This window comes from Miniopterus schreibersii, assembly GCF_964146895.1.
Source record: "Miniopterus schreibersii genome assembly, chromosome: 6".
Taxonomy (NCBI): domain Eukaryota; kingdom Metazoa; phylum Chordata; class Mammalia; order Chiroptera; family Miniopteridae; genus Miniopterus; species Miniopterus schreibersii.
In genome coordinates, this window is record NC_138107.1 from 87486336 (window position 1) to 87501810 (window position 15475).

At 52.8% G+C, this 15475-nt stretch overlaps 1 protein-coding gene across 1 annotated transcript in view; it reads right to left on the reverse strand.

Moving 5' to 3' along the window:
- The window catches only part of AGPAT4 (1-acylglycerol-3-phosphate O-acyltransferase 4), a 71628-nt gene that overhangs the window by 28180 nt on the left and 27973 nt on the right, over nucleotides 1–15475 (reverse strand). The window lies entirely within an intron of this gene.

Genomic DNA, 15475 nt, shown 5'->3' on the forward strand with positions numbered 1-15475 from the left:
GCTGGGTTCCAATTCTAATAAGAAACTGTCAGAGTTTGTTGAAAAATGGATTTTCTGAAAATTAAGAATACATTTTACATTTCAGTCTCTCTTTATTATAAGAATATTAGCTACCAAACAAAAAAACCCCAAAACCCCACCCCATCATAGTACTAAAAAGTAGGCTCCTCAATATTCAGACAAATCCCACGAGACGCTCCCGTGAAGGGCACACAGCGGGTCCCACAGGGTTATCGTCTCCGCGGCTTCCCACCTGGAACTCCCTGCTCGCCACAGCTCACTGCCCCCCAGGCGCGTGCACACACACACACGCACACGCGCGCACACACACACACCACACGCACACACACACGCACGCACACACAGCCTTGCGCACAGATGGGCACACACGTGCCAACAGTGTCGACATCTGCAGATTTGAGGGTTTTCCCCCCAACACTCATAGAATTGAAGACAAAGTCCAGTAAAGTCTACAACCTCTATCTCCACAGATTAAAACTGAATTCGCTTAAAACAACAATAACAAAAAAAACCCACTTGCCACGAGCAACTTGCCTGAAAAAGTTCACCACTTAGATTTTCAAGGTTCATAGCTACAGGCAAATAAAATCAGCAAAGCTGGAAAACAACTCTGTGTGCTCCACGCGAGCCTATCTGGTGCGGATTGATTTACGTAAAGAATTCTTTCCCAAGTATTTACAATAGAACCAAACATTAATTTGAATCCCATCCACTTATACTTTGTAACAATGCAAACAGAAGCCAGGCCGACATGTGTGGCTATCCAACAGGAGGGAATTAGTAATGGGATGAAACACCGTCTTCAGAACCACGGCTGCGCAAAAGCGAATGCACCCTGCAAACACCCGTGTGACCTCGGTGTCCTTGCCTGGGAGCAGCATGTTCCTCCAACAGGCAAGATGGGCATCACCAAGGAAACAGAAATGCAACCAAATGGGAAGCTGGGCAGCCCATAAATCAGCTTGACGCCTGCTGATGAGAGGTCAGATGGTGCCAGGAGGAGGCTGTTTCTCATCAAGGTCGAATCTGCCTGTGAGCTGTTCTCTCCCCGGGAGAAGCGCTGAGCAGAAGGCGCCCAGAGGCGCAGGGCTGCTCCCTCCTCCAGGGTGCTGGGGTGCACCTGGAGCCCACACCCACTTCTCTGACAGCCTGGGATGCCGTATGTGCTCGGGGCTGGAAGAAAGGGTTTAACGGCACTCATGTATGAGGAGAGTGTTGCCAAAATGCTAGAAAAAGTTTTTGGGAATTTAACTATAAATTACGTTGATGCTAACAAAGGCAGAGGGGAGGGGCTCCCTCTGTTTCCTTTGTTACTAATCTAGATGGTCTGCACCCAGTCAGACACAGAGGCGCTGGGCCCAGTGGAACTGGGGGAGTCCGAAAGCGAGGCCCAGAGACACTCAAACTAGCCCATGTGGACAGGGCAGGGCGGGGCTGGAGTGCGGGAGCTGGCTCTGGGGGCCACTTAGGTAGCAGGGCTCTACAGCAGGACCGGTAGTCTCCGGGAGGGTCAGAGGCCAAGCCTGTGTGTTAAGTGAATGAATAAAGTCAAGAAAATCCCAAGGCCATAGCTGGGACCCAAGGAGCTAGGCAGGAGCCCGGGGAGGAGCTCAGGCAAGAATGGAAGGCACGCGGAGGCAGGGACAGACCAGCAGGGGCGCGGGCCTGCAGGTCACGGCGCGTCTGGGGGCCTGGGAGGGGAAGTCGCCTCTCCTCTGCCCTATGTCTGCGCCGTGGCAGAAGGCCGCCCGACCGGTTCCGGCTGACCAGGCCTCAGAGGGGCTGCCGAGGACCCGTTAATTCTCAGGCCGCAGTGATGTACAGGGGCCCGCACCCGGCCACCAGAGCTCTCCCTGGGAACGTGCCCTGAAAGTCCAATATTTTAAACTGTACTTTATCATATTTCCAGCCCGTGTCTTTCAAAACTCCGCCTCTGTCGCTCGCACACCTGTTCTGCTCGCCTCCTTGGATGGGAGGGAGACAAGGGCCACGGGCCCACCGACTGCGCTTGCGAAAAATCGATCCCGTCCAGCTTGATACAGACGATCGTTCCGGCAGTGAGACTACAGCACGCCCTTTATATACTAATTTAAATATGGACTGAAATCCCCCAAGGGGGTATCTGGACACTTCTCATTTCTGCAGCCCCAAGCACACTTGATAACAGCAAATGAGCCTCGCAATTCGGCGCGATGCTGCGGTTACCCTGCTGATGACCCCACTCCTGTCTTCCCGAGCACTGTGTTCTGCCAACGTCCTCACAGGCCTGGGCTCCCGCGGGACCCGGCTGAAATGTTTGCACAACCCAACGGGCACACTTGTTCTGCGTCTCAAGCTCCTGGTGGTCACGACAGTCCGCTCCCTGCCAGTCCGCACACTCGGGAACCCGCAGCGTGCACCTCCAGCCCCAGCGACGTTGCTCAGCCCAGCCAGCTCCCGGGAACCGCATGGAATAGTCTTGGTTCTTCGGCGCGATGCCTCCCCCAGGCCTGTGTCTTTCACACAGTACAGGTGAAAATCATATTTTAAACCCACAATGAGCTCTTTATCTTAAACTCTCACCCGAGGATATGTTTATTGATTTTTTGGGGGGGGGGAGAAACATCGACTGGTTGCCTCCTGTAAGCGCCCTGACAGGGGATAGAACCTGCAACGTGGGTTTATGCCCTGACCAGGAATCAAACCCGTGACCTTTTGGCTTATAGGGTGATGCTCCAACCATCCGAGCCCCCGGGCCAGGGCCACAGTGAGCTCTTTCTGATGCTCAAACACTCTAGTCTCTGTCCTGGAGTCAAGCACACGCTTGAACACTGACTCCTGCCAGAGCTAAGAGGCCACTCGCTCCAACCACTTGGCAGAACGACCTTTCTCACCTCAAAAAACACCTCAAATTCCCAAAGTCCCTACTGGTGGCTCAAATTCTAAAGGTCCCAACACAGTCACCAACCCACGGCCACGTCTCCTCTTCGGGAGTCTGTGCCTCTCCTTCAGTGTCACCCCAGCGCAGCCACTCGATAGACACATCAGATTGGGGGGTGGACACAGCGAGCGGCTGGCCGTCCACAGGTACGTCTTTACCCACCTCCTCCTGGGAAGGGCTGCCAACCTCTCTGTCCCCAGGGAGGGGACGCCGTCTAGTTCAGACATGCTTGTCTCTCTACTGCTCCATGCTCCGTTGACAGGATTTAAACAAACAAAAAGTGACATCCAGCTAAAGCTAGATTTGGGGGGCTGCCAGGAGCTCACATCCCTCCAGCTCTGACAAGACTCCTCCCTCGTCTGGCAAAGGAGATGGTCACACGCTTAGACCCAGACACTAGCGGGTGATGCCTCTGTCCCAGAAAGACTTCTCACCTCATGGTGGAGTCGTAGGCTCGGGTGGGAATAAACCAATGACGGAAGCAAGGCAGGGTGCTGCCGGGGCTCTCGGAGGACAGCTGTGAGAGGCCTCATCCCTCGGCCCTCTGTCCCCCAGCACATGTCTGCACCATGCACCCTCTTGCTGCAGGAGGCAGACGCCCCACAACAGCCTTGAGTTCTCAGGCTCAACTTCACCAGTGAAACGGCTTTCAAACCTCCCGCCGGGGAAGCCCCAGAAATGCTCCGGTTGGGTCCGGTCCCACTCCTCTGAGGTAGTTTTCCGCAGTGATCCCGCCTCCTGCTTTAACTTTCTCCCTGACTTCCTAGCACAGTTCTCCCTCCGCATCTCCCCCACCTGCCCACCCTGCTCCACTGTCCGGTCCATGGCGTCCAGGCTTTCCCGACAGACAGGGAGGCGTGCCAGAGGCAGAGCAGGGAGAGCACAGGAGCGGAGACGGGACAGGACAGGGGCACCAGGAGAGCCCGGTCCTCCGTGGGAGCTGAGGCCTGGAGCCGAGGGTGGGGAAAGCAGCTGACGGGAGCACTAGGTCCCTGTGTTCAGGTGATGGGTCCCAGACTGGGACATGCAAACAATAGGTACTCAATAAATATTTACTGCACCAAATTGAAGGGCATTGTGCTGTTGGAATGTGCTTTTCACGATGTTGGGTGCAGGTGAGGAGGCACCGGGAAGGGCTCCGAACACCCCCAAGTCCAGGGTAGAAGCCTTTCCTGGCACCCACCTAGGTGGAGGCCGAGCCCTGCGCACACTGACCCAACACGAAGGTGGGTGACCGCATCCCAACGTTTCCTCTTGCTAATCCTGCCTCTGGTTGGAGACATGGGAACAGGGTCTGTTCCTTTCGACCCGTACAGTGTGGCTCAGTGGTTGAGTGTGATCCCCTGCACTGAAGGTCACCCGTCCGATTCCAGGTCAGAGCACACGCCCAAGTTGTGGGCTCCATCCCCAGCTGGGGGCGTGCAAGAGGCAGCCAATAGCTGTTGGTGTTTCTCTCTCATCTCTCATTGATGTTTCAACATCTCTCTTTCTCCCTTCCTCTCTCTAAAAATCAATAAAAACATATTTTTTAAAAATAATAATCTGTTCGTTTCGGTTAGAGAAGTGGGCAGCTGGGATGTCCACTGTACAGGAACAATCACATACCCACAAGCACCCCAATTATCCTGGCGAAAGTGACTGAAGGGAAAGCAGCCACTCGATTTGGCACGTGAAGCTTTCCAGTGAGAGACGACACACAGCCGTGGAAGGGACGGCAGGCCAGCCAGATGCCTCCCTCCCACGCTGCCCTGGCCCACTTGGAACGGCCCCCGGTCAGCTCACGGTCAACTGTCCGCTCCCCGCGTGGCCCATTCCTGGGATAGCTGGGGCACAGAGCTCTCTCCCACTAGACTGCGGCTGAGTTTAAAGATGGGTCCCAGTCACCTTCCTTTCCTTTCCCCTTGACCCCAGCTCCTCTGGGCCCAGAGCCTGCAGAGGCTCTCACTGTCCATGTGTCCATCACTGGGTACCCTCTGTGACAGCCAGTGTCCTTGTCTGACCACTGCTGGGTACCTTCTGTGACAGCTGGTGTCCTTGTCTGACCGGTTGGGTCCCCCTTTCTTTGGGTAACAGAAACACACACTCAGGGGTGGCTGTGGGACCTGGACAAGGTCACTACGGGACTCTTCCCCATCCAGGGTGACAGTGCAGTTAATGGTGTTCTGGGAAAGGTTTAACAAGCAGCTCTGCAGGGGGGAAAAGCCCTGATTTATAGCTTTGGCGATTTCTGAGGTATAAATACTCCCACTGTGGTCAATGTCCAGCTGCTAACTTGCAGTCACTGAGCAGCGTCAGGCACCGTTTCTACTGTGCCACACAGTCAACCGTCAACCAAAACAACCTCCCGAGCAGAGATCAGAGAGAAATGCACTAAACTTTGTTTAATAATATAACATAGTGTCAGTTTATAATGGCTGCGTTTAATAACCGACTTGGAAATTTGCTGACACCTCAGCACCTGGCTCTGGTGGCTACAGCCGGGCTATAGAAACAGCTCGTGACTCAGACTGGGCCAGGTGCTGGAGCAGGGGCAGGGGTGGTGATACCCCTTCTCCTCCTGATGGCAGAAGAGATGGAGAGTTCCGAGCTGCTAGCAGCCACCCTTGGCACGGAAAACCCACCTGCAGCAGGGAAGCAGCAGGGGCATCCACATGGAGAAGTGACAAAGTGGGGCCTCTGCCAGCTTCCCAGCTCTTGTCACCGTGGACGCTGGCCCTCGTCGCCCTCCCTGCAGCTTAGTTTGTGAGCTAACCAAGTCCTGATTTGCGCTTACGCGAGCTGGGCACCAGCCCCAGGCAACGGGGAGTCACGGCCAACTTGCCCTCCCCAGGACTCCCTGCCCTCTGAGGCCCGGCTGACACGCTCTCTGAAGCGCCGTGACTGGTTGATATAACTTTCTTCCCCTCTGAAATCCTACAATACTCAGGTCTCCGCCCTATCACTTAGGGAAGAGTCACTGTCTTAGTTTTCCCCCGTGTGTGATTCTTGGTTTCATGGCTGAAATGAGATTAGAGATCAAAACAGGTTTGGGCTCATTAAATAATTATGACTTGGAAACAGCAAAATGCCATGGATGAGTCCAGCTGGGTCTTCCAAGTACCCTCTCCCCGTAGGTTACGGAAAACTATCTTCAGGGTCCAGCTGGATAGTCCGTGGGGTACAAGGGCTCGTGCCAGGCCCAGAATGGCAGCCTCATTCATTCGGCCATTAGAGAGAGGGGCCCGCTGTACCGGGATGGTGCTGACAGCCAGCTCCAAGAGGGTGGCCTCATGAAATGTCACTGCCCCGGGGAGTTCACATTCCTGACAGCAATGAGATGGTCCTGCCAGAGACAGATGCCAGGGGACACGGGGAGGGGGTGGCACAGCGTTCCAGGGCTGGAAGGGAGCAAGCCCTGGGTTTATAAACGGAGAAGGCCCATTGTCACGGACATCGGGTCCTTAGCTCAGTGCTCATCACAGGTCTCTATAGTGCACCTGGCAGGTGCCTCTGTGGACGGCATCGCTTCATTCCCTGAATGTGGAGATCCCTCTTTTAATTCCATAAAGATTGTAAGCCTCACACCCCGTTACTTGGATGCAGTGACATGAGTTTTCAAATTCCCATCTTTGCTAGCGATGCTCGGGTCCGGGGCCCCGGCCTGCATGGTTATGCGTGGAGCATGAAAATGACCTCCAAATGCAATGCCAGCCAGACACGTTGGCCTCTAAACCAAACCTCACTCTGAAAAATTACTGTTGAATTTATACAGCTCCTTTCTTCCCACTGAAAGAGAACTGCTGGCACACGGAAGCCACGCTCACAAAACACAGGATGCTTAGCTGTGGAGTCCGCTCAGAGGACTGCAAACTAACATGTCACATTAAGGTGTCTGTCACAAGATGCTCCTGAAGTGAGAAGTGATGAATTCTGATGATAAAGGGGTGGTTAAGTATAAAATTCATACCCGGGAGTATGCGTTACTGTACCATGTGTGGCCCAAGATCACCCACAATGAGCAGAAAGTGAACGCTGGCTCGTGTCCCTAGTTCTGGGAATGGGGTAGGCCTGGCGTTGGCACTGGGACCAATGTTAAGGGGACCAGCCTGTCAGTGTGCCTGGGGCTGCCCTGATTTTAGAGCCAGAAGTCACACATCCTGGGAAGGTGGGTGGCCCTCAAGTCCCTCTGGGGCAAACAGCAGCCACTTGGGAGCCAGAGGCCGGTGTGGGGAGGGTCTTAAAGGGATGAGCCTCCGCCTCGCCCCTCCCCCGTGCGCAGAACACCTGGTTCCCACTGACCGGGCCAGTTCAAAACGTTCTTTTTCCTTCCCAAAGTCTGTGCTTCTGTTGTTTTACACACCACTTATCTCCCTCCCTCTGCCCATCTAGCCCTGTGAGCCTCTCCCTCCGTTCACAAGCACACCTTGGGCCCTGCACTCCTTTATCTAGTCTACAGTCTCTCCTTCTGAAACGAACCCCGCTGTTCAGTCACACTCTGAGGGTCACCTCATTAGAGAGCCTCTGACGCACTCCTGCCAGCACCCAGGATGGCGACACCCTGCGTTCCTGCCTCTCCAGGGATCTATCTGACATGGACTCTGAATGTCGGAAGGATTTTAAAGGACATCTGAACAGCTCCTCCTGCAATGCAAACATCCCGAGGCCATCTGCCTCTGCTGCCCCCGGAGAGCTGCAGCCATTGGGGGTCTGTGCACGTCTTCGGTGGATTTCCCCAGATCCCAGCCCCTTCCTTCTGAGGTTGAGATACATCTAGTTCCTTACCCATGTACTCTCCTTAAAGCACTGACACAGCCCTGGTGTCCCCCCCCCACCCCAGGGTGGCCCCTCCCAGGCTCCTCCACCAGCTGCCCCGCCCCTTCCAGGTTCCCAGAGCTCCCAGTAAGGCGTGCTTGGCCGCCTGTCCCACACTCGGCTAAGTGCAGATCACACCAAGACTACCTGATGCTTTTATAGCACATTACAACTCATTTCCCTCAAAAATGAGGGAAAAACAAATGAAGACAGAGCCCCAGTCAACCACGGTGGCCAGGCCAGCCCAGGAAGCCAGGACTCCAGGTTCTAGATTTGGTTTTGTTACGGGAGCACCAGGGCAGGCCCCCTCCATGGCCCTAGAAACAGGACACCCCGGTCGACTCTATGGAAACAGCTGCCTGGGAGCTATCGGGGGCCAGAGAAAAGCCATCCCACTTGGGCTCTGCAAAGATGAGGCTACGGAATCTGAGATGGGAGGGTGGGGTGGGAGCTATTTTAAAACATGCTGATAAAACACCAAAGCATTTCTAGGATTTTTTCTTCTTCAAAACAAACTGTGGGGGTGGGGAATGCCTTTAATCCACTCTCTCCCGCTTTCTGGAGCCCTGGGATGGGACCTGAGAAGGAATACCTCACAGTGCTTGAAAACGTCTCGTGTCCCACCTGGACCCGGGATAAACTCTAACACAGGAAAAGGGGAATACTTTTTGTGGTTCCTTCGAATTCCCTCTGCTTTGGAGCTTGGTTCTATGAAACCCAGTTCCCCTTCCTCCAAACTGTGCTATCTAAATTCTATCTCCTGTATCCTAACACCCAACCCTAGGCTAAGGCAGTGGTCTTCAAATGTTTTGTTTTTAAATTGATTTTAGAGAGAGAGGAAGGGGGAGGGGGGGGAAACATCGATTTGTTGTTCCACCCATTTCAGGCATCATTGGTTGATTCCAGTATGTGCCCTGACCGGGGCTCGAACCCACAACCTTGGCATATCAGATGACATTCTAATCAACTGAGCTACCTGGCCAGGGCCCAAATGTTTTTTGATTGTTTAAATAAAATATGCACCCTTAGCACATGCAAATTTTGCACACATAAAAATTTGTTTTATCTGATAAAGTTTCTAATTTGTTTTATCTGATAAAGTTTCTTTTGTCTTACCATCTGCATAATAAAAGAAACATAAATGAGGACCTCTGAGGTCTTCTTCCTGCACCCTAAGGGCTCCTCCTGTTCACCTCCTGGGGACACCAACCGGCTTTGAAGACCACACACAATTGCCTTAAGAAGTCACAAGACATCCAGGTCGAACTTATAACCTAACTTGAAAGCCGTAACTTAAGTCACAGGTGAAATGTAATGCTTACAAAAACAAATGGGCACCTTGGCTCAGAATTAATTTATTTATAAGCCAATCGACCCTAAGACGCCCTGTGCACGGCAAGACTTGGCTCAGACAATCCAGTTTCACACTTGTTTTCCTAAATCCGCTGTTTCTTTGATAACCTATTTGAGATTTGGAGCGGTTACGCTCCCTCGTTCATAAGGTCATTCCTTGTGTGAAGGATCTCAGATATATGTTCTACCATGAGTAAAGCATTTACTTGCATATGTATCTACACACAGACATTTCAGAAGCATAAACGGATCATAATTCACAAAAACAAGGCATGCTATGCCATACCTGTATTACTCTTATTTTAAAAAAATATGTTTTTACTGATTTTAGAGAAAGAGGAAGAGAGAGGGAGGGAGAGATAAAAGCATTAATGATGACAGTCGTCAATCGGCTGCCTCCTGGGGATCGAGACAGAAACCAGGGCATGTGCCCTGACTGGGAATCGAACTGGTGACCTCTTGGTTCATGGGTTGATGCTCAACCAACTGAGCCACACCGGCCGGGCTCTGTATTACTCTTTTTAAAAACTTTTAAAAGGCCCAGTGTTGCCCGGCCGGGCGTGGCTCAGCAGTTGAGCGTCTACCTAGGATCCAGGCAATCGGGGTTCGATTCCTGGTCAGGGCACATGCCGGGTTGCAGGCTCGATCAATGACTCTCTCATCATTGATGTTTCTATCTCTCTCTGCCCCTCTCCTTTCCTCTCTCTGAAATCAATAAAGATATATAAAATAATAAATAAATAAATAAATAAATAAATAAAAGGCCCAGTGTCCTCACCTATCACTCACTGAATCAGCTGCGTAAGATGAGACCGTCTGGATATTCAGATGCTTCCAATCACCAGGTCTATCAGGCGCGCGGCCACAGGACTTCCCGATTGAGCTAATCGCGCTGATGTAATCAGGCCGCAATCCCAATACTTCCCCCCCTAAATAAATAACAAGGTGTTGGCACAAAGGGCTAATTCTGTGACAAGCTTTGTGTGGAAAAGGGAGGCAAAGTAAAAGTCGAATTCTAAATACAATCACTTCCCTAGGACCTGGGCGGGAGCGGAACACTGGTTATGAAGAGAAGACGCTGGATGCGAGCGGAGCTGGGGGGACGCGCTGACACTCGGGTGAAAAACCCCGGGGGCGGGCACAGGCAGCTAGCTGCCCCTGCGAGGACTCCCTCCCCACGACCTCCTCAGCAGAGCAAGTGGGGGACCAGAAGACTGGATCCCCATGTGGCCACGGAGGTTGTGACTAAGGCCTGAGCGCTGCATCCCCGTAGGCCACTCCCGGCCTATCCCCAGGTCACCTCCGGAGCCGCCTCCTCCCTGTGCTGAGCCAGCCGGCCTGAGCATGTCCTGCCTGCAAATCTAAGCAAAATAAAATAAAGCCACCCAGATGACATGCTTTCAGGTTGTTTTCATGGTGTGAGCTCCTGCCTTTCACTAAAAAAAGCCTCTGCTCCACGGGTTGTGCTGGGAACCGCATTTGGTCTCTGTTCTCAACGCCCCGGGGCTGGCAACTGCTCTGGACCTGCTGCTACAACACCAGGCTCTTCGCAGACGCTGAGAGAAAAAGGGACGTCAGGCTCTGCCGGTGCCAAGGGCGATGCCCGACCGAGCCTGCGGGAAACGATTCTGCCGTTTTGTTCTTAAAAAGAATCAGTTGCAAACGATGAACGCTGCTGATTTCTGAGCCTCAGGGCGATTCACACACCAGCAGACAATTAACCCAGGAAGAGTGCGCATCTTAACCTGGGGGAGGCGGCGCCTGGAAGCAGGCGGGAGGGGCCGCCACCTCTGACTCCGAGGCCCCCAAAGCCTCCCCCCAGCCTGTCTTTCACCCTTGTTGTGGGTCGCTCCGGGTCTAAGGAAAGCCATCAACTACAGAGAGGAGCGGAAGGAGGGAGAGGAGAGCTGCCCGCTGCCTGCCGCCTGCTGGGTACCAGTCCCGAGACCCTGGGGCAGGGCGGGTGAGCGCCCGAGGCTGCCGGGCTCAGCTCAGGGAGGAGCCGCGATCCAGTCCCGGACGCACCACTTCCCCTCGCCCAGGGCTCCCTTCAGGAGCCAGGCCAGCTCCTCGGGAGAGGGCGGCCGCCCCCTTCCCTCCTCAGGTGGCGAGAGTCGCGCTGCTCTGCTCAGCCCAGGGCCCGGGAGCCTCCCTCGGGGCAGGAGGCACAGGGGATGTGCCTGGGTGGGTGCCCCTGATGGACCTGCTCCTGCACCTTCGGTAAAATGAGACTGCGGGCCCTTCACTGTGGGGGAAATGCCACGAGTCTTGGAGAGTTCGTTCTTGAGTTTCATTTGGAACGACTAGTAATTTAATTAATTTGTGATGGATAAAAATACACCTTGTTTTCAGAACTTGTTACCCATCTAGCACGTCGGCTAGAGTGCCTCCAGAAGATTACTGCCAGGATCCCGCCAGACCTGGCGCGTCTCTGCCGCCTACTCAAAGCCAAGCACAGCCCTCTCAGGAGCTCCCGCCTAAAGTGCTGCCTCTTACGTCTCGACTCCAAATCAGAATCCCAGGTTTTTCCTTGGTTAATCCCCACCCGAGGGTATTTTTTCCATTGATTTTTAGAGAGAGTGGGGGGGGAAGAGAGAGAGAAACATCCGTGTGAGAGAGACACATTGATTGGTTGCCTTGTGGAACAAACCTCGACCAGGCCGGGGATCGAACCTGCAACCCAGATGCGGGATCAAACCTGAGACCCTTCTGTGCGTGGGCCGACGCTCTAACCACTCGGCAACAACGTCCAGAGCTGCGGAGCCCACTTTTTAACCATGTGTTTGAAATCTGGGAGGGGTCGTGACAGTGAAAACACAGATCGGAGAGAAACAAGCTGGCGGCGCCTCCCGCAACCGCATCAAAACCACAACTAAAACCCAGAGCCACCCTCACGCAGGGCCTCCTGAGACCCGGCTGACAGAAGCCCCACAGCCAGGGACGTGAAGCAGCACCGAGAGGGTAGGAGGGGAGACGCCGCCGCGGCCCAGGGCCCACACCCGGTGCCGCGGAGTAAACCCCCGGGCGGCGGGGGCTTCCCGGAGGAGCAGGGGTCCCAGCCCCCCAGCAGGCCCCCCGCCCAGGGCTCAGGCCCGGGAAGAGACGTCCCCACAACTCCGGGCTGTGAACCCAGCGGGGACTGTCGCTGAGGGTCGCGGAGGCTGCGGGAGCCCCAGCAGCTCCTCTCAAGGGCCCGGCATGGACTCACTCGGACGCTCCCTCTGAGCCCAGCGCTGGGCAGCAGCCGGAAAGGACCCGGGACACTCGGGGGGAACTAACCTGCCTGAGATCCGGGCGAGAGGCGGAGGGGCGGCTTCCTCCCGGGCAGAAGGGCTGGCGGAGGCCATGGCTCCTTTGGCGCGTCCTCCCCGCACACAGCCAGCAGGCAGGTGCCATATTTGAATCTCCAGCACCTGACTCACCCTTGGCCCCGCCCCGTGATTCCCGGAGGCCCCGCCCCTCCCCACCTGCAGCTCATCCGGGCCATTTCCAGGGGCTTTTCTGTGCAAGTGGCCTCCAGAGCCTCATGCTTAGGACTTTCCTAAATTCTCTCAAACAAGCAGCAGCGGGCCCCATAGGGCTTGATAAGCGGCCCCAGGCCTGGCACTAGCGGCAGCTGCACTGGCTCATAGCTTGGCCTCTCCTGGGCACCTCCAAGCCCAGCACAAGGAGCAGCCAACTACGGTTTGCTGAATAGCTCATGCTGGGGGGCCCTGGGCAAGGCACTGGCACAAGCTGACTTTGCACCTCCCTGGAGGTCCCAGAGACAATGCACGTGGTGGTCAGACTCCACCACCCTGGATTACAACCCTACCACATCCACGAGTGACACACTCAAGGGGCGCACTTGGTGAACGCAAAGGTCCACTGAAGTAAATCCTGCTCCATAGGGGTGTCTCCAGCACAGCAGCTCTTTGGCTGTAGTTGCAGCTGGTCCTCACAGCTGACTGGCCTGGGGGTCATTTCTTCCCAGGGACACCAACAGCAACAAAGGCTCAACTACAACAGGTAAGAGCACACAGCCCACACAGGGGAGCACCTAGAAGGCCCAGCTCAGGTGACTGGGGAGGCTGAGCCACTGGACCCTACAGGACACCTACTGCACAAAGACACTCTACAAATTCTAGGATACAGAGCAGCTCTACCTAATACATAGAAACAAACACCTAGAAACAGCCAAAACGTGGAGGCAAAGAAACATGTCACAAAGAACAGAAGAAATCTCTAGAAGAGGAACTAAATGAAATAGATCCAAGCAAGGTAACAGATAGAGAGTTCAGAATTTTGTTTATAAGGATGTTTAAGCATATTATTATGAAAACAGCTGAGAAAATCGACGACATAATAAAGTACCAATTTGAAATGAAGGCTACAAGGACTGAAATGAAGAATAATTTACAGGGAATCAACAGTAAAGTAGAGGACGCTGAGAATCAAATCAGCAATTTGGAACATGAGGAAATAAAAAACACCCAACCAGAAGAGCAAAAAGAAAAAATCCAGAAATATGAAGATAGCATAAGGAGCCTCTGGGACAACTTCAAGAGGCCCAACATTCGTATTATTGGGGTGCCAGAAGGGGAAGAAAGAGACCAAGAAATTGAAAACCTATTTGAAAAATAATTACAGAAAACTTCCCCTACCTGGGGAAAGAAATAGACTTACAAGTCCAGGAAGCACAGAGGGTCCCAAACAAGAGGAACCCAGAGAGGCCCACAGCGAGACACATCATAAAATTAAAATGCCGAAGGTTAAAGACAAAGAGAGAATCTTAAAAGCAGCAAGAGAAAAGCAATTAGTTACCTACAAGGGAGCACCCATACGACTGTCAGCTGATTTCTCAGCAGAAACCTTGCAGGCCAGAAGGGAGTGGCAAGAAATATTCAAAGTGGTGAAAAACATGGAACTACAACCACGATTGCTCTACCCAGCAAAGCTATCATTTAGAATTGAAGGTCAGATAAAGAGCTTCACAGATAAGAAAAAAGCTAATGGAGTTCATCACCACCAGACCAGCACTACAGGAAATGTTGAAGGGTCTTCTTTAAGAAGAAGCTAATGAACAAAAGAATCTGACGAACTGAATAGATCCAGAGACATTGAGGCATGAAACAGACGATCATATTTCAGAGGAAAGAGAGGAGGGTGGAGGGTGGGAAGAGATTAACCAAAGAAGTTATATGCATATATGCAGAACCCATGGACACAGTTAATAACGGAGTGAAGGCCTGGGGACGGGATGGGAGAGAAATGGAGGGGGTTAATTGCGGGGGAGGGGAAAGGGACACCTGTAATACTCTCAACAATAAAGATAAATTTAAAAAAGAAAATACAGATCATGTCAAAGTGCCGGCTGGCAGGTCTGGGAGTCTTCCCAGGAGTGTGCACGCAACATAAATGCGGGTTTCAGTGAAGAGTGAAAGCAGCACTGCTTTGTTGGATTTACCTTTGTTTAAGCAGACACCTACGGCCAGAGTATGAAAAGACATTCGAAATGACAGGGTAAGGGACAGCTGCCCTCTTCCCTTGATTACGCAAACTCTTCTCCAGCTAGGACTCGGGATCAGGCCATCCGGACGCCTCTCCCCGCCCCGACAGGCTGTCCCTTCTCTGCACTACGGTAGACACCCACACACCAGAGGCCAGTGTCAGAGACAAACGCATGGCAAGGACCTGGCATCACACTATTGCATCAAATGGGTGATTGCACCCAGCAGGCCACAGGCACACGGATTAAACATATTGTTTTGCAAGTAAAATTTGGCCTTATGATCTTATTAACATTTCGAGACATATTTATATAAAATACTCTAATATAAGACAGAGCAGGTCCAGCACTCAAACCATATCAGAAATAGTAGCAGACATATTTGCAAGCTCCGAGCTGGTGACAGAAATCAAGAATAGGGATATTTCTATTATCTGTTTCCCCTCACAAGTGAGTATTTTGAGGTTTAAACAAATAACAAGATTGGGTTCATACTAATCCATTTGGACAACTGTCCACAGCTTGTATTGTTCTGATTCAGAATAAAATTCGGTCGCTTCATTTAAAGGGTTTCAGAGTGATGGCAATAATTTTGGGCTCTGGGCATAACCTCAGGTGGCTGAGATTTTAAAACTGCTTCCTTTGAAAGAGCTCATACTTTCAAATACCTCCACGCCCATGTATGTAACTGCCAACGGGCATGCATGTTCTACCGTTGAGAACAGGGGAGGGTTCAAGGCCAGTCACCAATGAAACTCATGGCTACACAGCCCATTATTCTGATTCGTCTTTTTTCATTTTTTAAATTCAGGCCACTTGAATTAGTCATGTTTAAACAGTCCAGTATAATCAGACACACACACACAGACCCACGAATGTATACGGAAAGGGGGGAATCTGAA